This window comes from Conger conger, chromosome 13, assembly GCF_963514075.1.
Source record: "Conger conger chromosome 13, fConCon1.1, whole genome shotgun sequence".
Taxonomy (NCBI): Eukaryota; Metazoa; Chordata; class Actinopteri; order Anguilliformes; family Congridae; genus Conger; species Conger conger.
Window position 1 is genome coordinate 39,101,863 of NC_083772.1, and position 25,705 is coordinate 39,127,567.

At 40.3% G+C, this 25,705-nt stretch overlaps 1 protein-coding gene across 2 annotated transcripts in view; it reads left to right on the top strand.

The window, feature by feature from the left end:
* LOC133107953 (opioid-binding protein/cell adhesion molecule homolog) overlaps nt 1–25,705 on the top strand; it is a 323,813-nt gene that overhangs the window by 35,768 nt on the left and 262,340 nt on the right. The window contains exon 1 of one of the 2 annotated variants that reach the window (XM_061217297.1): nt 4,342–4,548. The exons of the other annotated variant lie outside the window; for it this stretch is intronic. The gene's annotated coding sequence lies outside the window, so the exon portion shown is untranslated. Of the gene's footprint in view, nt 1–4,341; nt 4,549–25,705 lie in introns of those variants that run through there. 2 annotated transcript variants of the gene reach the window in all.

The following is a 25,705-nucleotide window of genomic DNA, read 5'->3' on the forward strand; positions in this document are numbered from 1 at the left end:
CGCACCATGGCTCTCTCTCAGTACTGTGATCCCATCTTTACCTGCCCCATTATCCTTCCTTAACTATTCCAGACCTGGGTAAAATACATAATTGCTTTGGAATCAAATACCTTTGTGTGTTTGATTGATCTTGCTTGGGGCAATTGAGCCAAAAGAGAAGACCAGAACCTGGGGGGGGAGTATTTCATAGGTTCAATACATCAGCTCCATAAAGCATAGAAAAGCATTTGAATCCAAAACAATGACGTATGTGACTCAGTATTCAAAATGAACATACGTAGATGTTGATTAGATGATTAGGATCCCAGCATTGAGGACAGCTCTTATGAGAATATTCCAGGGGAGTCATTCAGTGTTAACTGGACTGTCAATGCCAACACAGCAGGGAGTTAAGGATAGAAGATTCCAGCAAGAGGTACGTAGATTAAGAATACTCTACTGAAGCACAGGTAACTGCTTCGTGCAGTGGCACGGGGTATAGCCATTGAATTATAAGGCTAAAAAAAACAATAACAATAAGCGGCTTCAGCGCTCATGGATGATTTTCTGAAATTACATTATAACTTGATTTTAATATTGTTATAAGAGAAAAGGTCTGCACAATCCCAACCATGTGGTTCCTCCAGGTCAGAGAGGAACAGGAGAGCTATGTATTGATAGGTTCCCAGTTTTTATTACTGCTAGATGTACCAGTGCCTCAAACATATGCTATGTATTCATTTGGCACTATTCTCTGTAGCCTGTCTGTCTCTGTGGCGGCAAGGGATATAACACATTCTTGCTAAAACAGTGCATCCATGGTTCCCATAGAAATGCAAACAGTACAGCGATATATGTGTAGTCATTTAACATGGTTTTCAGTATCTTACTGATCTAGGTTTAAACACCCTGTCTGTAGCAAGGGATATAACACATTCTGGCTAAAATGGTTAATCCGAGGTTCCCATAGAAATACAAATAAGTCATCTCCAGCTAGCCACAACACATCCCTTTGATATGTTTGACCGTGAACTGTATTTTAACAGACCACACACACTAATTGGGTAGAGATATTCTCCGAACAGACTGCCTGAATGTTCTGTATTTGTCTCTCCCTTGCGCATTGTAACAAGCTTGAAAACTCTGAAGAGAAGTTGTCTGCGTGTTCTTCATCATCCTGTACTTGATTCCACAGAGAAGGGCAAAATACGGTATAAAATAGGTGTTTAGGTCTCTGGTTACAGAGTAAAAGCTACACTCAATATGTATTGATAAGGGAACGTCCAGCATGTATCTGTATTGTGATCTCAAAATTGTTCTACTGCAGTTTTCCTGAAATGTTTCTTTCTATTTTATTTTCTAAAGAAGGTTACATGAGCTGAAATTAAGCTTTGGTGAATGTTGCACAGTGAAAAACATTTAAATTACACGCTCAAATTACAAGAGACCAGAGAAGGGCCTTTGTAAAAAGCCTTGTCTTCAACAATGCATGCTTTCTCTGTCATAATTTTACACTTGACAGTGGTTTCCGCATTAACCTTCATTTTATGTCTCTCACTTACATGGTCCTCCCGGGGGAATGGTTTCATGGTTTGATATTCAATTTGAACTACGCATCTCAAATTAGATGTTTTCTCAGCAGGCATGCGGTATACAGGTAGTTTCCTCATGTGCATTTCATATGAGGTAATTTGTCATATCTCATATTCTACCAATTTATGAGTTTATTCTGACTTGCTTGATGCATGTAGTTCTGACTTAATTTTGCATTTTCTCCTGAGAGAAGAATGCACATCTTTTGCATTATACCAAATTGACCCATGAGTTTGGACTTTGGACCTTGAAGCTTATTTTCTGTTCCTGGCCTTCACAATCCTTTACTTCCTCTCATATCAATTGCAAACTACCTGGTGAAGTATTATGCTGCAAGCATTGCATACAAAGTGCAGTACATGTTGTATTATTGTCATTGAATGGGACCTGGAAAGCTCCATCAGGTGTCAGAGGGCCAGGTGTGGAAACTGTGGGAGAGAGAGGAAATCAGACTGAAAACAGATGACGTTCAGCTGCAGCTTTTATTCAGTGGGCCCAGCTAGGCAGGAGTGCCTATTACAATTAAACAGAGATGCTCTCTGGGCGGAGTCCCCGAGGGAGACCCAGAGCCCGCTGGAGAGATTATATATCTCTCCTGGCCAGGGAACACCTCGGGATCCCCCAGGAGGAGCTAGAATGCGCTGCTGGGGAGAGGGACGCCTGGAATACCCGGCTTTGCCTACTGCCCCCGCGACCCGACTCCGGATAAGCGGGTGATGATGGATGGATGGATGGGTATGGTAGGTCACAATCAAAATGGAAGGATTGTGTTCCCCAGCTGTGATAATGCAGTGCTCCTGTGATTACAGCAAGCACTGTCTGTGATAATGCAGTGCTCCTGTGATTTGGGCGAGCACTGTCTGTGATAATGCAGTGCTCCTGTGATTACAGCAAGCACTGTCTGTGATAATGCAGTGCTCCTGTGATTACAGCAAGCACTGTCTGTGATAATGCAGTGCTCCTGTGATTAGGGCGAGCCCTGTCTGTGATAATGCAGTGCTCCTATGATTACAGCAAGCACTGTCTGTGATAATGCAGTGCTCCTGTGATTACAGCGAGCACTGTCTGTGATAATGCAGTGCTCCTGTGATTACAGCAAGCACTGTCTGTGATAATGCAGTGCTCCTGTGAGAAGTAAACAGCATTCGTTTTTTTTTTAAAATAATTCATTGACATAATTAACCCAAACTTGATAACCATTGTATTGTGTATACAGTAGCTTCTGCATTATGCTACAATTGCAATTTATATATTATTTGTAAAAATTTCAGACAGATTCCCTACATTATTTGTCCCCTGAAGAACAAATATGATTTAATATAGAAAAACTAATGATGAAAGGAAATGTATTGTTGAAACCGAAAGGTTAAAAGCACAAAAGCTGAAACAAGTGACACCTATAGTTTATGTTACCATGTCTCACATTTTCCAACCCTTGCTGTGTTTATTAGCTCTACCCATTGACCTACTGCAGTACATATTTAGAGTGTTACAGTCAGCCAATTTTCAAGACTAAATGCTCCGTTCTTTTTCAAATAACGAGAGCATTGTGTTTCTCTCAAAAGCTCAACAGGATTAATACTGTAAAATAACTTCAGCTCCAGTGAAAGGAATGTTTCCTCTGGAAGAGGTGATAACCAAAATGCTTAGAATGTGCTGATAATCTCAGAAGGCAGAGAAATGGATTATGATCTGGTAAGAGCTCACGACGGACAAAATCCAGTGTGTCCATTTCCTGCCAAAAGAAAACCAAAAAAACAAACTTTGAATAGCCTACTTGGTTTTGGCCCTGTGGTTTTATCGGAGAAGTAGTGCTGTCACATTGAACAATATTCTTTTATATTAATTGGAACATATTAATACGCCTTGTGCACTTAGCTGTCATACACATGGACGCGAGGCTTGATGAGACCCAAAGGAGAAGTGAATCTATTAAAGATATGATGACACAGTACATTTCCATGTCAACTTGTACAAAAAAATATATAGTTTATTAATATTTTTTATTCTCTCATGGGGCATTCCTCCTGATTGTACAGGTACAGGTGGTCACAGTATGCCTAAAAGGGCCCAGTGACCCACAAACAGGTAAAATGCTCTCATGGGATGGGGTTGGCACGCTTATTGCCATGGAAACATTGGTAGTGACATTTATGAATCGCCCCATTTGTGCAGTGTGACGCAATGCTCTTCCCCTTACCTCCTGGTGTCACCAGGAATTTCTAATGTCGATTGTATTTGCTCCCATCAGAAGCTTATCTTGCCACCCAGGGTGAGTTGAAGAAACATGAAACATTCATTTAAATACTGATTAGACTGTGCAAGTCAAAAAAGTTCTTAATTAGTAGTTTAATTTTAAAGAATGCTTTTTGAATTTTTCTTCTAAAGCACTGTTTATACACAACAAATAAAAAAGCAACACTTTAGATTCAACTGTAAAAATGCATGCAACCCTCTTAGGAAGGGAGGATACATTGTGCAGAATGCCCTTTTTTTGTTTTTGCTTGTCCAAAAGTGTTACTGAACTTTGGTTTACCCCACTGGTCATGCCTGTTTTTCTGTTTTGCGATTGGTTAATTGGTAGTGATCATGCTTGTTTTTTTTTATTGTGACCTTTAATGTGATTGGCTGTACATATGAGTTTGTTACTTTGTTTTAAAACCAATGTCTGGGTCTAGTATTTTGGCCATGGAAGAATTGGAGAATAAACTGGTTAGAGTCCACTGGACAGTGGGCGAGTTCGCAGCTGTTGTAGAATCTGGAGGATGTGGGAATGTGTTGAGATTTTTCAGCCACCCAGTACGCAACTGAAGGGGTTTTTTAAATATCGGCAAATTCAGCACCGCAGAAAGCTTACCATTTTTTGAGGACGGGAAAGTTTGTCAGGACTACTGTGCTTTAAACATGGGGAGTAATTTAGGCCGTGGAATGGACTCCCCAAGGAAATTGGAAATCGCCTCTCATTTATACGAAAATGTGAGTACACTAACCGCAGAGCTACAACTAGCAAGCGTGTAAAAGTTATTTTCTTTATTATATTTTAATGGCCATTTGCGGATGTGTCTTTGCATGCGCGGTCGATTTGTGTAATGTATTGCCTTCCTTTTGTGGTTTTTTTTTCCTGCAATGAAAATTAAAAAGTATTCTTAATTCAACGAGTTAACTATACTGCGATACTGTGAGTCCCATTGGGACAGGTGTTACACGCATTGTGGATCATAATCATCTGTATATTTATTCTTGAACAGCGCATTATCGGTAGCACTTTCTGGTAAAATCGGTTAACTAAATTAACTACTGAAAAGTTAAGCTTTTCATCTCTGTTTATGTATGTGTGCATCATTAATTAATGTTAACAACTACATTACTGCCAATTTATATTTGAATGAAAGCAGTTAATGCATTTTATTTTTTTTATTGTATTCATTATTTTATATACCTTAGTTAGTAGTGGACTTTTAATTAGTTAATGTATTCGTTAAATTCATACGTATTGAACATTCATTTATGCATCAGTTAATAAATGTTTACAACTACATTAGTTAATGCCAAGTGATGTACTGTGTAGATGTGATAGATGACTATCATAGATGACGAAAACTGATAGATGGCTCTGTGCGTGGAATAATCAGAAGTAAAGCAGAGCAGGAGTGGCAGGGTCCTATAACCCCGCTGAGTGACCAGCCGGGAGTGCAGCATTACATCAGGCTCAGCTGTGCTCTCCAGGAATCAGCTGTGCTGGCCTGGCATGCATGGCTCTGGGATTCCAACACACGGGCGGGGATGGGTTTAATCTACTCCCCGTGCATCAATCCTGGGCCTCTGCGCTGCACTTCTCCTCTGAATCAATCTTTGGCATTAGTAGCTTTACTGTATCCTTCTCAGGGCCGTGATGGCGTAGGCGTGTAGTAGTGTCTTTTTTTCTCTCTCAACCATTAACAGGAGACACATTATTTCTCTCCGGAGTTTCAGTTTCAGTTTTCTTATCGGGTACGATTGAGACATCCAGAATTTTGTGCATGTCTTCCATTGTATCATATTCTGAGAATAATCCACAGGGTTCAAGTTTTTATCTATGTGGATACTTCTAGCACCTGGAACTGTACTTCCCTCTTGGGATTTCAGCGTGCTTGTCCCTGGTTATGGGTATGCACTGCTGTACGAGGCTCTTGATAAGAGCATCTGCCAAATACCTGCAATATAATGTAATATTCATTGCATAGTTGAGTAGCAGGTAAAGGATAGATAGCTACTGCAGATGTGGTTTCTAAGTGCCTGAGCTGATCCTATAACCTCCTGCATTCAAGAAGTGCTGTTTTATAAAAATCCAAGCTTTTTGGTGACCTAGACTGGCTTTTTGATGGGGGATGGGAGGGGGGGAAGCAGGATTTAGTCTCTGCTGGCCTGCTAAATAGCCCTCTCATATTTTCAATAAGCCTGACAATGCTAAAACAAATAAGCTGTCATTTTATCACATATCCATTACAAGTCAATATGATTACAGCCTTCGCTGAGCCATGACAGAATCAAATTAAGAAGGAACGTCGCTGGAGCCAAGCCCAGTTGTGACCATGTGAGAGTGGAAACAGTGACAGACACCAGGAAAGAGTCTGGCTTCCATTACTTGTCCTTTCTCCAGCGAAAGTGTTGCATCTTCCTTTCACACTTTATGGCCAGTCATCCGTTTTCCTCAGAGATTGGATACTTTGGCCCAATTACCTCTCCTCTCTCTCTGACAGACACTTTCAACAAAAGGGCAGGGCAGGTTTTTACAACGCTGAGAAAATGGCAGCTGATAACTGAAGATGTTAAGAGATTAGGCTGAATGGAATAAAACATTAAATATGTATAACTTCATCAGTTTGGATGAGGCTCGTCTGTTGGATGGGGTATTTACCGTGTCTATAAAATGAGAAGATGCAAAAGGGTTCATTCTGTGTCCTGGTTTAGGGGTGAGGGGCTGTTTTGATGTCGGTAGAGGGCAGGTGGGGTGGTGATCTGCTCAGAGAAATGTCCTGGGGGTCAGTCTGGTTCAGTGGTCCTGGAGAGCTACTGGCTCTGCTAGTTTTTGTTTTCACCACCCTGTTGAGACCCAGTTGACTGTGTAATCAACTGCTGTAATTGATAAATTAAGTGCTGAGTAACAACAAAACCCGGCAGACCCTGTACTGTAGCTCTTCAGGACCAGGGTTGGAGACCACTGGTCTAGATTATCTCCCCCAATTAGACAGTAACACAGTGGGGAAAAAAAAAAATACTGCCATGGAATCAGACTCAAGAGGCCTCATTTATACACAGTACCATAATTTCAGAATTAAACAATTTTTCAGCTTATAAAACATATTTCTTTGTTATTACTACCCATCACATCATGTTACCTTGACTCATCCGCCATGTTGCAGTACAACTGTGTGTATTTGTCCGCCAAGAAAATGTTATTTGAATCTCAGTTCTGCTAAATAATACAGTGATAAACCAGATTTATAATGGTTAATTGCTCTGTTGTAGGCTATATGGTTGCTCAAATCAAGCTTATAGGGAGAGAAACAAGACATTTGTTCTACTATTTAATTTCCTTATGATACTGTGCAGGCTACCTTCACATGATTTGGACTAAGATCAGTTCATAGTAATATAGCAAACTAATATTATGGTTAACAAGGAGCATCAAGGATAAATACAAAACTAACAACGCATAAAATTAAAAAGTAATTGCAACCACTGTTTCAGCCTGGCTCCGCCTTCTACACTATTTTGAAAAAATGCATTCTGGTGTGTGTGACTATATCATTTGCATAAAGTATCTACTTACCAATCAGGTGCCGGCAGTGTTCTGTGTAGTATTGATGCATAACAGCTGGCTTTCTAGAGTTTGAAAATAAGCCATTCAAAGTAAACGCACACATTTGTGGGTGTCAGCATTTCCCCAATGGATTCTGTATCTGACTGACATCTTTATGAGAGAGTAGACTGCAGAAAGCATTTATAGGGCAGCAGAAAACCCTTTTCTATGAGTTTGTATGCCAAAATGATTATTATAATTATTATGGCATGGATTAAAATGTTTCACCAAGAGTGTAATTACCCTGTAAACTTTGGGAAGCCCTGAACTAAACTGTTGTGCAGTAGGATTTTGTGCACACAGTCTGTGAACACAATGTTCCGCCTGTCAAAGGGGTATTGATTGGTTAATTGATTGTGGGTAGTGTTGTGCAGCTGCCCAAGTTGGTCTAGTGTTGATCGTTTGTATTTCTTCGCCTCACTGTGTACATTGAGGAAAGACTTTGCTGATATGCTGTAGTCTATAGTTAATATATGGAGGTCCTACACCAAGAAACACATATGAAATATGAATATCTCATCTGCCCTTTGTGTAATGCCACCTGGAGTATTTAATACTAACCCCTTACAAACTATGTATAAATGATAATTAGGGTAATAGCATTATGAAGTTTAGAAATTGGCATTATCCCCTTGTGAATTTGACGAACTGCGAAGTGTAGGGGAGTCTCCCCATATAATTTGCAGGGGAACCCCCCCCCCACACACTGATTCCCCTGTTTCCTGCCCTGTGAGACTCGTCCTGTGCCAGAATGAATGTAGCAGTCAGGCAAAATTCCAAAATGGAGCCAGACAAAGGACTGAAGTGCCACGGTGATTTATTTGTCCCCAGCTGTGCAGGCAAAGGAGAGGGCTATCTACAGTGCAGGTAGTGAACACTTATCAAAACAAATAAACACAGAGACTCTTATTGTTTTTTCTTCAGTCCACGTTTCAGTTTTGGAAGGGTTCTGGTATTTCTCAGACTGGGTTTTACTTATCCAGCTAACTCCTTAATCCTGCTTCATATACCTCCAAGATGGCTGATTTGGGCAAGCTGGCAAGCTTCTCATGAGTTCTGCTTTTGGACCTATTTCTGGAGATTAAGATGTAAAAGTCACTCTTTGTCCTTGCAGAGTGAAGACACATCTGGGTGTTGATTCATTTATTACATATGTTTTCTGCTGCCCGTGGAACATTCTCATCTCAGGGGAGACAGCTGTCCAGATGTGCCTACATCAGGCTTGTCATCTGAAACTTGCTTCATGTATTGTGTGTGAAAATTGTGCTTAGGCCCAACACAAGGATTTAGCTTGCATGTAAGTTATAGCTTTTAGACTAAAAAATCCTTTGAATTTAAACTTTACATTTCAAAGAATCTATATCAGCTTCTGAAATCACAAGTTGATATTGATTTCTTCTGTCACAACGAATATGCTGACAGGGTTTAGTGCACGCTGACGTTGTTCAGAAGCTATATTAGATGGCAGAAGACCCACTGTGACAACATTATGATATTATGATTGACATATTTTTGACCGTACAGTTCTGGAGTGATCACACATTTGTGATGGTAAGCATGAAAGGGTTAAGATATTGAGTCATGTTGAATATCGTCATTCAGTAAAATTAATATTGCAGTGTCAATTTTAGGCTGGGTCACCCCAATACGAGTTAATACTGCTGTCATCCCACAGATTAAAAATGCCTAAAATTTTGGATAATGCTTGGTGTGACCTGCTCAGTCACTTTGAGTGCTTTTGAACGCTGGCATCATTGATTAAAGAACGCAGTGGGATTTTGTCTGCCTTTGCTTTCTCCCGACACATACCTTAGCAGCTCTGATTAGTGGGTGGCAACGTCAACAAAACAAGCATCCCTGTACGTGAGAGTCCCTCCTGCAGAGCTGTCTGTGATGTTTTTCTCTCTCGCTCTCTTTCTCTGTCTCTGTCTCTATTTCTCCCTCTCTCTTTCTGTCTCTCTTTCTCTCTGTCTCTCTGTCTCTCTCTATCCCCCCTCTCTCTGTCTCTCTCGATTTCCCCCCCCCTCTCTCTCTCTCTCTCTCTCTCTCTCTCTCTCTCTCTGTCTCTCTCTCTCTCTCTCTCTCTCTGGTTTTCTCTGATTATCGGTGGGCTGCATAGTGCTGCCAAATAAATAATATTCTGACTGTGGTTGTAATTGTTTGTTTTCCCAGTTTTCCGCTTTGACGCTCACAAGTTTTCGCTGTGGAGAGTGCCAAAGTATTTTGCTATGCAGGAAACAACCCGGTGTCTGTCTTTGTGTGTGTGTGTGTGTGTGTGTGTGTGTGTGTGTGTGTGTGTGGTGAAAGGTGGTGAGGATTCAACAGGCCTACAGCATGGGGGTGCCCACATGTTTTATTACATTACATTTAGGGCTGCAACTAATGATTATTTTGTTACTGATTAATCTGTTTAATATTTTGTTGATTAGTCGATTGATCCAAACAATAAATTTACTGGGGGGGGGGGGGGGGGGGAGATTCAATTTGCAGTTGAACATGTCAAAATGTTTTTGAAGTATGATGTCTTACTGCTTTTAATGTATTGACTCATTATAGCTACTTTATTCTCTTTAAATAATATAACACCCACCAGTTACTATGACATTGTTTTATTATGTGCAATTTATCTATGCCTGTAGCTACATGCTGAAAATAATTAACAAGATTATCCGATGGAGGGCCTGCACTATGATTGCAGATTACTTGCGGATGCTTGTATTTGTGTTCGCTTGTGTATTATGCAGTGTGCACATGGCTACTTGTTCATTAGGCTACGTGTTTATTAGGGTGATGGTAAATGTTGGACTTGGACATGGAAACATTGAAATTCTGAAAACTTTATATTTCGAATGTGAATCATTAATTGCGCACTAGTTAGATTACACATGTTGCGCATATTATGACTTTGAACGTCTGCCATTACCACTGCAAAGATGGCACATAGCCTAAGTAAAATCAAAGACCTTACAACTGGTTAATTTAGACTAGATTTTTTAAGACTGCTTTTGAAATGGGATATCCATATTTACATTGAGAAGTATAACAGCTGCTGATGTTGCCTTTTGTTTGTCTTACAAAACGCTTGATTGCTGATGCCAGTAATGGAATGTAAAACCGTGGTCAAAGTTTTGCAGAGTTACACAGTAGCCTAATACCGGTATGCATAACGTTAAGTGGCCGGAGCCGTCAGAACTTGGCAGTGGAAATAGGGCTTTGTAACGTTAGTGTAACTGTGGCGTTGTTACAATTCCAACAGTCCAGTCCATTCCAACAATTATCATGGCTGTATTTACATTAATACGAGAGCTCTAGCTAGATGTCGGACATGCGTGGGTTTTTGGTAAATTTCACTAAAATCACGCAATCAACACTATAATTGAATACAGTACAATAGCAAGCTAGATAACCTAGCATCACAGCTCCTGGATCCTTTCTTTTAAATTGTTTGTGCATGGCTGTGCTGCCGTGATCTGCCATTTCGTCTTTGCACAGCGTGCAAAGTACCATATTATTGGGTTTTTGCTTAAAGAATTCCCACACTCAGCTGGGTTTGCCGGGACCATGTTCAAAACAATATGACACGTCAGTTATGAATATGCGAATAGACAAAATTACATGGTCGATGTCATCAACAACGTTGACTAATCGTTGCAGCCCTAATTACATTACACTTATTTACTTGATGCCTTTGTCCAGCACCGTAGCCTATAGGCTACAAAAGGGCTCCCAAAGCATTACTCATTCATAACTATATCCCTGGTGCGACCCACAGTGCGATGCCTCATATGACGGTTATGAAGTTTTACATATGTAAATAAAGACCGCTTCTATCGGCCCAGCTGTTTCCACACAGTTATCACACTTCCATTATGTGTGACCATGGGTGTCTTTGACTGCTGCAAAATGAACACTCATTCTTCTGCAACAGCTCAATAAATTCCTCATCTTCTGTCCCCTATGTTTCCATGTCTGCACCGAACAGCTTGTGAGAAACAGCTTCTTTTCCTCATTAGCACATCGCATTTTTGAACGTGGCTTTAATCTTCGCCTGTTTGCCATTCCTCTTGACTTGTCAAAATCCATCACAAAATGCTTCATCTCTCCGCCATGATAGAACTGGCTGGTGCTCAGAAGAGCAATTACCATGGTTTGCAGTTAATGTACTTCATTCACAGGGTAATATTAGGTGTTAAAGTACTGACATTCGCACACCAAATGTCAACAAGCAACATAACCCATAACAGGTTTTATGTAAGGCTCAAAATGGCAAGATCTATCTTTTATACTTGCACTTACAGTATAAGAGGAGGACTACTCATTAATTTATAAGATGTATGTAACAACCTCCCAACTACTGCTAGTGCGTATTTATTGGTGACACTACCGCTAGTTCAAGAAATAAACTGCTCTTTTTGATCCTTTCTATTGGTGGGTGGATGTGCAGGACAGGAATGTTCCCCACAAAGTATTGTTTGTATGTCAATAAATACATTAATAAAAACTTTCATAAGTTAAGTGGCAAGTCTTGATATCTTGACTCCTCTGACTGATTACGGAAAACTATTTCCTGGTGATTTTAGTTGTAATTAACAGAAGCTTCAGCCTGTTATTCAGCTGACTGACAATTTGGACAGATGGATGAATAAATAGATCATAGTCCGTGGCTACCGTGTGTGTGTGTGTGTGTGTGCATGTGTTTTGTGTGTGTCTTGTGTGTGTGCGCGTAGACATTTTAAGCAAGATGTGTCATGCCATGCACGTGTTCTGTCTTAGTGCTGCTTATAATATGTATTGAGCCTTATTGGAAAATGATATTCAGAAGTCTCCAACAGCCAATTTTCAATTGATGAGTCAGGGAGTCGGTAATGGGCCGCTCATTGACGTGTTTCCATGGAAGCTGGGGAAGTTTAACTGTGTGATAGCTGTTGGTGAATTTACACACAACCACAAAAATAATGCTGTCTGTCCAAATACCGCATGTCTCCTTTTTGCTGCAATTTCAAGAGATGATTACTGATAAAACAACAGCATCCCTTTGTATCATATTAATTTAGTTAAGGTACATGACTGGGACCCACAAGGTTGGTGGTGTAAAACCCCACGCTAACCCAATGGTGGAATTTAGCGAGGGCCGAAGGGGTTTGCATGCTTGTCCTTCTGGTGTTGCTGGAAGAATATTCATAGGGTTAAATAATAATGACCCCTATGCGGAGAGTCTAGATAAGCTAATGAATAAACCACTTTACAAAGACAGTAGTACCACTCTGCCTTCTGCTCTTTACTGGTATGGGCTGACCAAGAATCTCCGCAGTAGGGTCAATACATTTACCTTCGTAATCTGACTCCATTTAAGATATAATTTAGAAATTTGGGTTTGAAACATACGCGAACCTCGGGAGTGATTACACTCGACTCTTACCTGCGCCACCATTACTCAGTTATATGCTCCCGGGATCAGCATTATTCAGCGGAGAAACTCAGAGGCTGAGGGTCTAGCCAACACAATACATGCACTATATTGACATGATAGTTGTGAGCCCAGGTCGGCGTGCATTTACAGGGCTCCTTAGAGCTATCTTGACAGGAACCGGCATAGAAATGCCCATGGGTTCCCTTCGCATCAATTTACTAGAGCCATGCTCCACCAATCCTTTGTATGGGCCGAACTTGGCTGCCTTTCCCAGCTTGGAAACACCACAAAATTACCAAGCCACTGATCAGTCGGTCTTTTGTCAATATTTCAGTATTCAGTTGTAATTTTGGCTGGAAAAGGTACAAGATGAATTAGAGTCATGGAGATCACGCTAGTTACAAACAAAATAGTTTATTCGCAGACAGGTAGGTTATTAGCTTTAGAATGCCAATAGTCAATTAGAAAATACACAAATTAAGAATAGAGAGAGCGTAAATAATCATACCTAGCCTGCTTTGGCTACACACAAACACAGAACATACATATACGTACAATATGCTGTGTGGGAAGTCGAATGCGATCTTCCCAGATTGGTCTGTCTCCCTTGCTTTTATGCAAATCATATGTTTGAATCAGGTGGCAGTGCCATAAATCAACCTGGAGGGGTGGTCAAATCTGGAGGCTTGGGGGCTGTTAAGTAGGGAAAATGAGATGATTACCAAGAGAAGACATGCAGGTTTTCCCTTGAGTTACTGAAACTATAGTTTATTAAACTCCCATTTGGTATGAAATGTATCTCATCCGATTCCTTGATTTTACCGGATCACATCCATACCAAACAGATTACCCTTATGTTTTATTATGTTGCAGTTATCATGAAACTTCCCTCCTGATTATCCATTTACATGCAATAATACAAGGATCACATGGGCAATGTTTTCAAGGTTTTACCGGGTCTATTTCAACAGCAGCAGTTCTGAATATTTAATCTAGGAGAGCAGTCACTGGTGTAATGACAGCAGTGCCAAAATGAGGGCACTGTGGCATTGTCCGGAGTCTTCCCCCTTGGAAGTGACCAGGTATGGGGTTACGGGAGAGGTCATCAATGTTCTTTTCCCATGACTTAACTGCACTTAAACCACTACATCTTCCCCTTATCTCCTTCGGCGCCGATGGCCTGAAACTCCCCAAAGCTAGTCCAAACAGTATTGTCCTCTGTTCCTTTGACACATACCAGAAACCCCAGCTCTCAGGTTCCTCACAAATGGCAGCCCTTCCTGAGTCCCATTTTGTCTTTGGATACCCACTACGCTACAGGCCGCCGCATCCTATCTATGAATGATGTAGTTGGAAGTTTTCATGATAACTGCATTATGCTGTAAATATGTATTTGTACCTCTTATGGTAATATACCTTTTGGATAAACCTGATTTGGGTGAATTAAAGGAAAGGAGACAAAACCCCAGATTGCTTGGTTTCTTCTCCTTATCTCCAAAATCCAGGCCTTAGTTCTTGACCCTAAGAATGGGTCACCCATCTGGAATTTACAGCCAAACTCCCACCAGTGAGACCTTGGTCAGGGAGCTAAAACAAATGGCTTCTACAGAGACAGCTTTTGCCCAGTTTCCCCTCGGCTCCTGGATGGTTATGATATCAAAGGCAGACTGTTACAAAAACTAGACCATTACACCAGTCGCACTGAACCAATCAGAGTAACACCAAACATTACTATATTCTGACCTGGGATTATCATGAAACATCTTTATGCCATCTCCAGTATTCCTGTGCTCTAAACCTATAAGGAATGTGAGAGGAGGGGGGCTCCCCAGGGCCCAGGAAGGCTCCTCCAGGAACCCTTCTCTAGCCCTCCCCCACAGGCATGCATGCCAAAAGGTGGGGGCTAACAATGTATGCTCCGGGAGGGGGAAGTCAGCAAGCTGACCAGCGCATGACACCAAATGTTACTTATTACTGGCTTACAGTGGCTTGATCCCAGTCACAATAAGCTCCGCACAGCCATTGGGCCGTTGAGCAAGGCCCTTAACCCTGCATTGCTCCAGGGCAGGATTGTCTCCTGCTTAGTCTAATCAACTGTACGTCGCCCTGGATAAGAGCGTCTGCCAAATGCCATTAATGTAATGTAATGTAATCATGTATTGATTCATGTGCAAGTTCATCATCAATGTTATGCTGTCTGAGTAGTCTGCTAATTCTGTTAATATTGAAATGCTAACAATTGGTGTACTACTAGAAGCAGGATTATGCAGCAAATTATGTTAAAATCAGCCCTTTCTAGCATGATAAGGACCAGATTGTTAAATACCAACCAAGTCATTAAAAAATAGCTTTGGTATTTGAAGGAAGGCTGTATGCTCAGATGGTATTTGGACAATTATTCCGTGCTGGATGACCTAGTTTCTTTAATTGCTGTGTGAATAATTGTTTGTTTTGTCATATTCCTATTATCAGAGTTTAAAATATAGGAGGCAAATCAAATTAAATCCACATTCCTTTTTTGATCTTTTCAGACTTCAGACAGATGGAGGATGAGAGAGAGAGAGAGAGAGAAAGAAAAATACCAGCCAAATATTATTGTGTCTTCTTTTCAAGGGTACATTTCCCATATAATCCGTTCAGAGTGTAGAAATGTGCAGAGCAGTGCACAACTCCACTGGCTGTGCAGTTACAGTATAGACATGCAGCACCAGGCTTTCTGCAGATGGCCAGAGGCAACAGCCACATTACAGTCTTAATGTCCTAAATCCTCCCTGCATCCTTCATTTTATCTGGTAGCCATTGTTGCATTATCATCTTTACTTGCAGCAAATGTAGGTATACTGTGTTCTGTTGACCCTTGTCCCTTGCTGATTTAGGAGTGTAGACCTCAAGCTGTTTCATTTCAACTGCAGACTACAGCAAGCTCCCATAGAGGGAGGACCATTCATATGCAGCTTTACCATGCGGTCTGTGGTTAGGGGGGTTGTCGGCAATGACGGCAATGAATAGGAGTGAATGCAGGCCCTCCCATACTCTGGGTGAGTATAGATGGTGGTGAATTAGGACCTGTAACAGACTGAACCCTCACATACTCTGGGTGAGTATAGATGGTGGTGAATTAGGACCTGTAACAGACTGAACCCTCACATACTCTGGGTGAGTATAGATGGTGGTGAATTAGGACCTGTAACAGACTGAACCCTCACATACTCTGGGTGAGTATAGATGGTGGTGAATTAGGACCTGTAACAGACTCAACCCTCACATACTCTGGGTGAGTATAGATGGTGGTGAATTAGGACCTGTAACAGACTGAACCCTCACATACTCTGGGTGAGTATTGATGGTGGTGAATTAGGACCTGTAACAGACTCAACCCTCACATACTCTGGGTGAGTATAGATGGTGGTGAATTAGGACCTGTAACAGACTGAACCCTCACATACACTGGGCCCCCTGTAGAGGCACGGTCTCAGTCCGTACAGTCACGCTCCGGATTCGATCTGACACTGCGGGGCTCATTCAGGAGGCATAGTGTGGTGCCTGAACTGATGCCAGCCATGAGCCACCCACCGTTTCCCCTCTTGGTGTCTTGGCTCATTTCCACTGAGGCATGGGGGCCAGAATGCATCACATACAGCTTTATTTATTTAGTTATTTATTATTATTGGTTTCAAAACGGACACCCTAAAAAGTGTTGGTCTTCACAATTTTGAGTGAATGTTGAAACACTGGCATCTGGATCCCCTTTCAGTGGATGAGGGAATCTCTTAATTATTTCAGTTTTTCTTTTCCCCGAATTTGTACTGCTGGTGATAGTGTTCATCATGCTGTACAATAGGGATCAGCAGCTCACGGCCCTTGAGGGCCGAGAACTGCTGGTTTTCCACCCACCCTTTACGTGGGAGTCAGTTGTGAAGACAAGTCTGGCCAATGCGTAACACTAATTACCCAGGAGGAAAGAAAACCAGGGCTGGATTTGAGAGCCAGAGTCGATGATCGCTGATATTCAAATGAAGATGGATCGATGGGATGAGATCCATGCCACCAGATCCTGGTGAATTAGCACCACCTGCTGGCCTGCTATTGCTCCCTTTCCTGGTCCACTTGGGCGTGAGCACAGTCTCGCAGAGTAAGCTTGGAGCTCCTTCCTGCCCTTCTGTGTAATTTCTGCGTCCAATCGGCTCTTCATAACTAGAGGCAGTTGGCCTGCTCCAAGCCTCGCTCCAGGGTTGCTTCTTAGCGAGTGGTGGTGTGCCCGTGGAGTTACACACCTAGACAGGAAGTCCTACATGAAGGATCTTGAATGGTCTTCCAATGTGCTCAGGGTCTGCTAGATGCCATAGTGAAGTGATGGGCATTGTTTAACTCTATAAATCATTCACTAAACTTGGGTTCTTTTTTGGTTGGATTTGGTTTTGGAATGTGGAATCTTGGACAGCCTATGCATTAAAAAATACTGGTGTGCTTCGTGAATAACTCCTCTTATGCGGGGGCAGTTGTTGAGTCTTGGCAATAGAAGAAAAAGTTCAGGATTAAAATGTGCATTTTTGAGCTCTGTTAACATTGTTGTCTTGGCTCATTTCCACTGAGGCTTGGGGGCCAGAATGCGTCACATACAGCTTTATTTATTTTTTTATTATTATTGGTTTCAAAACGGACACCCTAAAAAGTGTTGGTCTTCACAATTTTGAGTGAATGTTGAAACACTGGCATCTGGATCCCCTTTCAGTGGATGAGGGAATCTCTTAATTATTTCAGTTTTTCTTTTCCCCGAATTTGTACTGCTGGTGATAGTGTTCATCATGCTGTACAATAGGGATCAGCAGCTATGTTTGCAAGTAACTGTGGCATTATATTTGGAAAGAGACTTTTTTTTAATGTAATCTGTTTACTCATTGATTACCAACACAGGAGTGGTCCTTTATATCACAGTGAACTGCATCTAAAAGATCGAGAAAATTTGTCACATCTAAGCGAACCCATTCGGATGGAACGTGGGAACATACTTGTTGTGTGAACTTTGCACAAAGAATATATACTTTGTCACCTGTTTGCACGTACACATTCGGAAAGCTGTTGACAGTAGCATGGTTCAGACGGAAGCAACACTGAATACATTTCCCAGCCTTATGCGGAGTTTAGGTCTGAGAACTCATGTTGCCAGCTATAGGGTGTGAGGCGGCGTATGACTCAAAATGGAGGCTAGACAGACAGGTCATTGATTCAGTCTCTATTATGCTCTTATTCAGAGCCTCGTAGGGGGCAAAACAAGAGACAAGAGAGACGTGAGGTGTCGAGTTGCCCTGTTTACATGGAGACCGATACCCCATGGGGGCAATAAAATGGTGTGACATTATTTAGTATTCATAATAATAATAATAATACATTTTATTTGTATTGCGCTTTATATATTTTTTTAAATCTCAAAGTGCTACAGTTGAAAAAGCAGAAGTGCTAAAAAAAAAAAGAAATACAAAACATGAGAAAAAAAATTTCAAATCTAGCAGAAGGCTCTAGAAAAAAGGTAGGTTTTTATTTTATTCATGGATTCATAACATCAAATGTTTCATTTTCTAAATAATTGCTCCTTGCAGAAGCACAGCTTAAGCTCAGTGATCTGACTAGTTTGGTATTGTGCAGGCAGATTTCTGATGAGCCATAGATGTCTATCAGTCTTCATCTTTTCATTTTAAAGCCTCCAAAGAGATACAGAGAGAGTGCAGTGCCTTATTAACTGAGATGACTTACTCATACAAATTCACATGTGTTTGTAGCTCAGATAAATGCTACTGTATGCCATTCCAGACATAGTGTATTTTGTATATGGAGGACTTCTTCAGGACTTGACAGCATATACTCATTTTCTCTGACAGACTGACAGCTTGTAAATATTGAAAAGGCAACTAAAAGTAATTGCGCCATAAATTTAGCTTTAAGTACGGACGTCTATTCAAATGAACCATGTCTCTGATGTATATTGAATATTAGGCAGTGTAGTTTTTCCGATGTGAAAGGAACATGCACAACTTTGGGTGAAGGGGGTGACATCAGGGGGTAAGAGCAGTTGGAGAGTTGCTGGTTTGATCCCACGCCCTGGGCAAGACACCTAACCCCAATTTGCTCCTGACGGATGGTTGACGCCTTGCATGGCAAACTTTAGCCATTGGTGTGTGAGTGTGTATGGTTGAATGAGATGCATTAATTGTAAAGTGCTTTGTTGCTTATGCTTTGCTGGAAAAAGCACTGTATAAATATTAATGATATGTTTATATCACGTAAATATGTGATCTAAATAAAAAAAATCTAGTCAAACACTGAGGAATTCACTCTATTATTCACAGCACACTCTGAACAGAACTTCTATTCAATAGTTCTCTGTTTAAATAACTGGCAACCTAGCCCCCATCAGAATGCAAATGAACACATTTACCTTGAGAGTTTGACTGAGTGCTTTATTTTATAGCAGCTGTCTAATGGCTCCAAAGGACCATTGGACCTCTTGAAAAGGCAATTTAAGAAAATATATATAAAAAAACAAAAAAAAACAAATGGCTTGTTTACAATTGCAAAACAACTTAGAGATAAATGGGAGCTTTAGAGTGCAGAATATAAATCATGTTATGATATAAATTAGTGTGTTTATGGGAATGCTGCAAACACTTTAAAGGTACTGATTTATCTTAAGAGAGCAATTTTATAGTTCATATGTATGATTTCACTTGAATGAATGAAGGCCTTTCAGCAGCTTGGACCTGCCAGCTGTTTGTTATGAAATAATATTAATTTTAAACTGTTTATTAACAGATTTATGGTTATGTTATGCAGCGAGGAACTAATTGCTCCCTTGTTTTGAAGTATGTGTTGAGCCCGTGGGCCAGAAAAGGTTTGAAGACCCCTGAGAAACCCCAAACAGAATGTGTGTAATTTGTATGTGTATGTGACAGAAACATGTGATCAAGTAAAAATCATGTTTATGAGCCGTTCTCATGTAATTATCAACTTCAGTCATTTATCAAGTTTATAAAATAAAATAAAGATTTTGTTTTCACTGTTAAAGAGGGACTGGGGTCTCCAGGACCTGAAACGGAACATAAGTGTTAAAGAAGACCTTTCAAAGACTGGTCAATAAACATGATTTATTATTATTATTATTATTATTATTATTATTATTATTATTAACTGCTAATCTTCTAAACTTTACACGCAGCATCAATAACAAATTCAATTTGGTAGAAATAGTTCAGTTTCAGCTTTTCGCTCTGTGTTTATCATGTAAAATGAGTGCTTGTGCTTTTACCCCAGATAACATTATTTTCTTGCCTTCACCCAAGTACCCAGAATAGACCTAATTAACATGCAGTGATGGGAGTTTGATGTTGAGAAAATCATTGTGATGCTAGTAAACAAGCCCCAGAAAAGAAAGTTAATTCCATCTTGCCAGATGAGGCTTACTTGACCTTGTTGTCATTGCTGACTTATGCTGCATCATCTGCTGACTACATCCGCTGTCAGGTCAATCACATTGTTATGAAGTGCTTAGACATACAGTAGGTAGGTCATATTTGAAGCAGGTTATTAACCCTATCGATGCATTAATACAATTATTTCATACCGTAGTCTTTTTGCGAATCAAAGTTAGGGATGAATATTGACTGAATTGTTTCCATTCATGAGCAGTTTACATAAGCTAGAAATGTTGAGCTTTGCAGTTTATCGGATTTTATGCATTGATCTTTTGATCAGCAAAAAACATAATTTTTCTTTCTTAGACGGAAGACCATATGCATTCATAGTGTCTTCAATATCATTAAATACATGAAGCTCTATTGTGGTAATAAATCTTTCACAATGGGCTATCAGGATCAGGATTTGAAAAGATGTGCCAATGTTTATGTTATGGAGATAGTTTACATGGAGGTAGTTTAAGAAATTAAGAGTCATGCTGAATCACAGCATGATGTAGAAGACTGAACAGTGTTTAAGCAATGCTTATTCGAAAAATAAATGTAATGTAGAAACATTGTTTTGTCTTCACCATTATCATCATCATGTAAGAGGAAGTATTTGGCAGTAGTTTAGAAGAAAAATCTCAAATTTTCCCCTATTTTTCCATCAGAAACTCTACCAGCAGAAACTTCAGCAAGCACTGTGATAAATCGATTGACTTACGGTTACATAAATACAAATTTACATCTAAATGCAAATTTATTTCATTTGCCAAATATCCAGCAAATGAACAGCGCTCCTCATTTTCCGCCCACGCAGGCTTGTTTGACAGACTGACAGACAGAGGGATCACGTTCCAGAACGAAACCTCAAAAATCCTTCGCGCCGCGTTAGCGTTGTTTCCCGTTGAATTCGCGGAGCCGCCGCTCTGCGCCGCAGCTCCGTGGCTGAACAGTCAGCCGGGCAGAACGACGTGCGGAGGGCTAATGTGTCTCCAGCCCGCCACTCCATTCCCGGGAGGCGTTAGCCGAGTTCAGCGAACGGCTGCCTCCGGTAGCAGAATGCCAGAAACCGTTTTTCCATCAAACCTGCGGCTCCAGACTTCAAAGAAAAACAACCAGCCAAGGTTAATGATGTCTCGACAAAGGAATTATCTGCCTAATGGCTTTGCAGACATCTTCTTTCTTTTTTTTTTTGCTGGTGGGGTTTCTACGTACGTGCAATATAATTTATGGCCATAATAATCTAGGAATGACATTTAAAGACGGAGCTGTTATGGGGAAGATTTCATATTTCCCGACATCCTGCGACTTATGTAGCATCCAATTGCTCAATATTCCTTTGTAGTTCAGGCCCACACAGTAGGCCTATACTTTATCGTTCAAATGTAGTAGCAGTGCAGATCCAGGTATAAGTACTCTGAAATAAATGAGCCAGTCCTTTTATGCTTAACATTACTGTGGTATTTGAATGAACAGTATAAAATTTATTGCAGTCTATAATGCGGTTACTATGCCTAGCTGTCATCAGTATTTAACAGACAAAGCTGTGTTCTTAGGTTCTTCTGGGGCCTAAGAAATATAGCCTAGATTACCGCATGAAATGATACATTCTGCACCACAATACAACGCTTTTGCCCCATAGATGTTAGTTTCCAACTTATACATCCAATATGGAGAAAAGCACTTACTGTACGTATCCAGAAATTGAATGGCCATTCTGTTGTAGGCCAGGCTGTGCTGGCCCTGGCCTAGAAAAAGCTGAATTAGGTTGGTGAAAGTGGGTAGCTGAGTCATTAGCGCTGTTGGCGTGCTTGTGCAGTGTCCAGGAAACAGGCTCTGGGATGTCTACAGGCGGCATTACAAAGCAGAGACGCTGAAGCCAGCTGGGACACCGGCTGTCTGGCTTCCGCTACATGAAAAGGGGCATTTCATAATTGATGCACAGATTTAATTATTTATTACTTATAGATGAAGATGTACTGTAGTTGTGACATAGAATAGGATTGTATAGACATTGTCCAGGCCCCGTTGCTCAGTAGCGTTTTGCAGAATAGGTCTTGTCTTTTAAAGTGGGCTTGTGGCTTGATCTTAGTGGTCAGAAATGTAAATTGTAGAACCATATTTTGTACAAAAGACTGTTACTATGGATCATTTTGATGAATGAAAATGCAAGTTATATAATGGCTAATGATAATAACAATACTACTACTACTACTAATAATAAGAAAAAAAAATTCTGGGAACTCATTTTGTTCGCTATTTTATTACCTTCTTTTTGCAGATCAACTACAGATTGGCAAACCATTTTCTAGCAATTAAAAAAATCCGTCCTGAAACATTTAAAAGTAGGCAGACTACCCTCATCAGAAATTTGTGCCTGCCTGCCTGCCTTTTTTTGTTCCAAAAAATGATGGCAAATAATGAATAGGGCCTTTTACTGTAAAGTGTCATAAAAAGATACTACTTTTAAATATCACTTTTAAATATTACGACTTCGATATGGAGAAATGGAGGAAGACAAATAAAATGCCAGTACCAGTCTCCAGTGTGTATGAACAATTATGCTGCAAGGTGCAGGCAAAGCCGTGAGATTCTGAAATACAGACACAGTACAGTAAAACACAGATATTCACAGGCATCCGTATCAAATGCACACAGGCCATTAGCAAGTCAAAACAGTGGAGGGTGACGGCATCAAAGAACGGAGGAGTGGGCATTGCAAGAACTCTGTTGTCAGCCCACACTAACAACTCCTGCAGTTAGATTCAGCAGGCTACCATTTAGGAGTGCTTGATTTATCCACCAGGAGCTCCACACTGTCTAGAATAGAAAAATAATAGTAAAAAAAAAAAAAAATTGTATATTTTATTTATTGATGTCAATCAAAATAGTTGCAGTTAAACAGAATAAATTAATATACTAGTCGAAATACAAAAATGTGCAAATATTTACCAGTAATCATAATTTGGCTGTGATCGATAAAGCAATGATTCAGGACTTGATCCCCAGTAAACAGATTTGACCAGCTTTACCACAAGGACACGCCGCATATTCTGATGGCTGAACATGGCTTAGCAGCTCAATATTGACTCAGGGGGTTTCTCAGCTTGACAATGTGTACATCCGCTTATATTTGTGAACACCTGTCTATGAAGGCACAGTCCAGAAATCACAATTCTGTGCGGTGCGCATTCATCATATTATTTGGCAAGGGCACCTTTCAATTCAGACTCTGTTGTAATTTCCACATCTCGGTGTTTACACGCAGTGAATAAGCGTTCAAACCCGCTCAAGTAAGTCACCAACCAGCAAGCAAGCCAGAAACAAAAACAATGTTTGAATAATTAATCTTCAGAATTCTCTGGCTTTGCTAATTGGGCTATCTGCCATTTGAAAAGTTCGGAGTCAACAATTCTAAAAGTTCATTATTAGGTACAGCAGTTCCAGAAACAGTAACTCTACACAACTGCGCAAAGGCAACAGTGCCAGTGACTTAAGCAGAGGTGCAGTGTGCAGATTCTTTGGCCGTGATGTGTGATTGAATGGTAATGACAGCCATAGCATTTCCTTCGTGGAGGAAGATCTTTTTTTGCGTTATTAAATTCCTTGGATGGGGCCTATGGTATTAATTACACCTGCTGGATAATGAATAATAAACTTCAGTAAGAGAGAGATCAGTTTGCTTAGTCATCCAATACTCTGAGACAATTCCCCCTCAGCTCCCTGAATGACATCGTTTTGTTTTTTAATAAGATGATTTCAATAATCCTTTAATGAGCAAATGCATGCACATACACACAAACACACACACACACACACACACAGGCATGGACTCACACATTCTTAGGCATTAAGATGTCCGCTTCTGTATTGTATGTGTAGATATGAATGTGCAACATCTGTTCTCCAATAATTTCTTTGCACACAATGATGACTAAATTTATAAAATATTTGGCATGCTCAGAATGAAAAGAAAAGGAAAAATAAAACTGAAAACGAATACATTGCTTTCTGAAGTCATGCCACGTACATTCTGAAAACTAAAATTATTATTTCATATTCCCTCTTTCCACTCATGCGAGTTCATTTTTCCATGCGCCGTTCCAATGAATAGGCTCCATGCTGGATTTATGCCACTTTATTCAGAAGTCGGCTTATTAAAAAAAAAAAAAAAAAGATTTTCACTTTAAAATCAATAACAGAGGGTGTTTTACGGTGCGGGACAAAGGGGCATTCCAGCTGGGGGAAAAGGGGGTTTAAAGGTAATGCGGATCAATACTTCACAGAGAAATCAAAGTCTTCCACAGAGTGCTTTTAGCACTGCTGTACGTGATAGTACCACACAAGAATTGCGCACCAAATGAGGTTTTGTGCATTTTAGTTTCTAGTCTTTATATGTCCTATACAAAAACAACAGTGTGACTTCCCTCTGCAACTGGCTACAATTTCCAAAGTCTTAGCCCTTACAAATATTAACTTCTGTACCATATGACCTCATGCAAATACACAAAAATTAAAATACAATTTGCGTTACAGTGATTTTTATCCAAAGCGACTTGCAGTTGATTTGACTAAGCAGGGGGAAATCCCCCTGGAGTAATGTGGGGTTAAGGGCCTTGCTCAAGGGCCCAACATCTTATTGTGGCTGTACTGGGGCTTGAACCTTTTTTGTTTTTTGCACCATTCTCTGTAAACTCTCTAATCAGTCAGTAAACAGACTGTTGTACTTGGAAATCCCAGTAGATCACCCCATCTAGCACCCACAGTCATTCCACGGTCAAAGTCGCTTAGATCACATTTCTTCCCCATTCTTATGCTTGGTGTGAACAGCAACTGAAACTCTTGATCATGTCTGCATGCTTTTATGCAATCAGTTCCTCACACACGATTGACTGATTATATATTTAAATTAACTAGTAATTGTATGGGTGGTCACTGAGTGTATATAATGAAAATAAAATCTATATTAATGAAGTAACATATCTGTATGTGAGTGAGAAGGAATGCATAGCATTGTTGTATATGCATCCATTATCAGACACGGTATGCACTCTATATAGTGTGAATTAATCTATTGTTCTTTTTATCAAGCTTGCAAATGTGATAGTGATACTTATAATGGTAGCATATATCAGTTGATTTTACCATGGGCAAGGAGAAGGTAGTTTTACAATAATTTGGTATCTATTCACAGTCACAAACACGAGGCACGAAGCAAAGAGGTCTGATCCTGTAAATGTCAAATGATAATGAGGTTGTCATTTCACTGTTGGCTAGTTCTCCACTGGAATACATCCATCTATACACCTGTTTCAAACAAGGATATAATTATTATAACAAATAAATCAGGGCTTATCTAGCCTCCCACTGAACCAGAATATTGCTCTGTTGCACATTTTGTCAGTTATACATCTCAGAATAATATCCTTT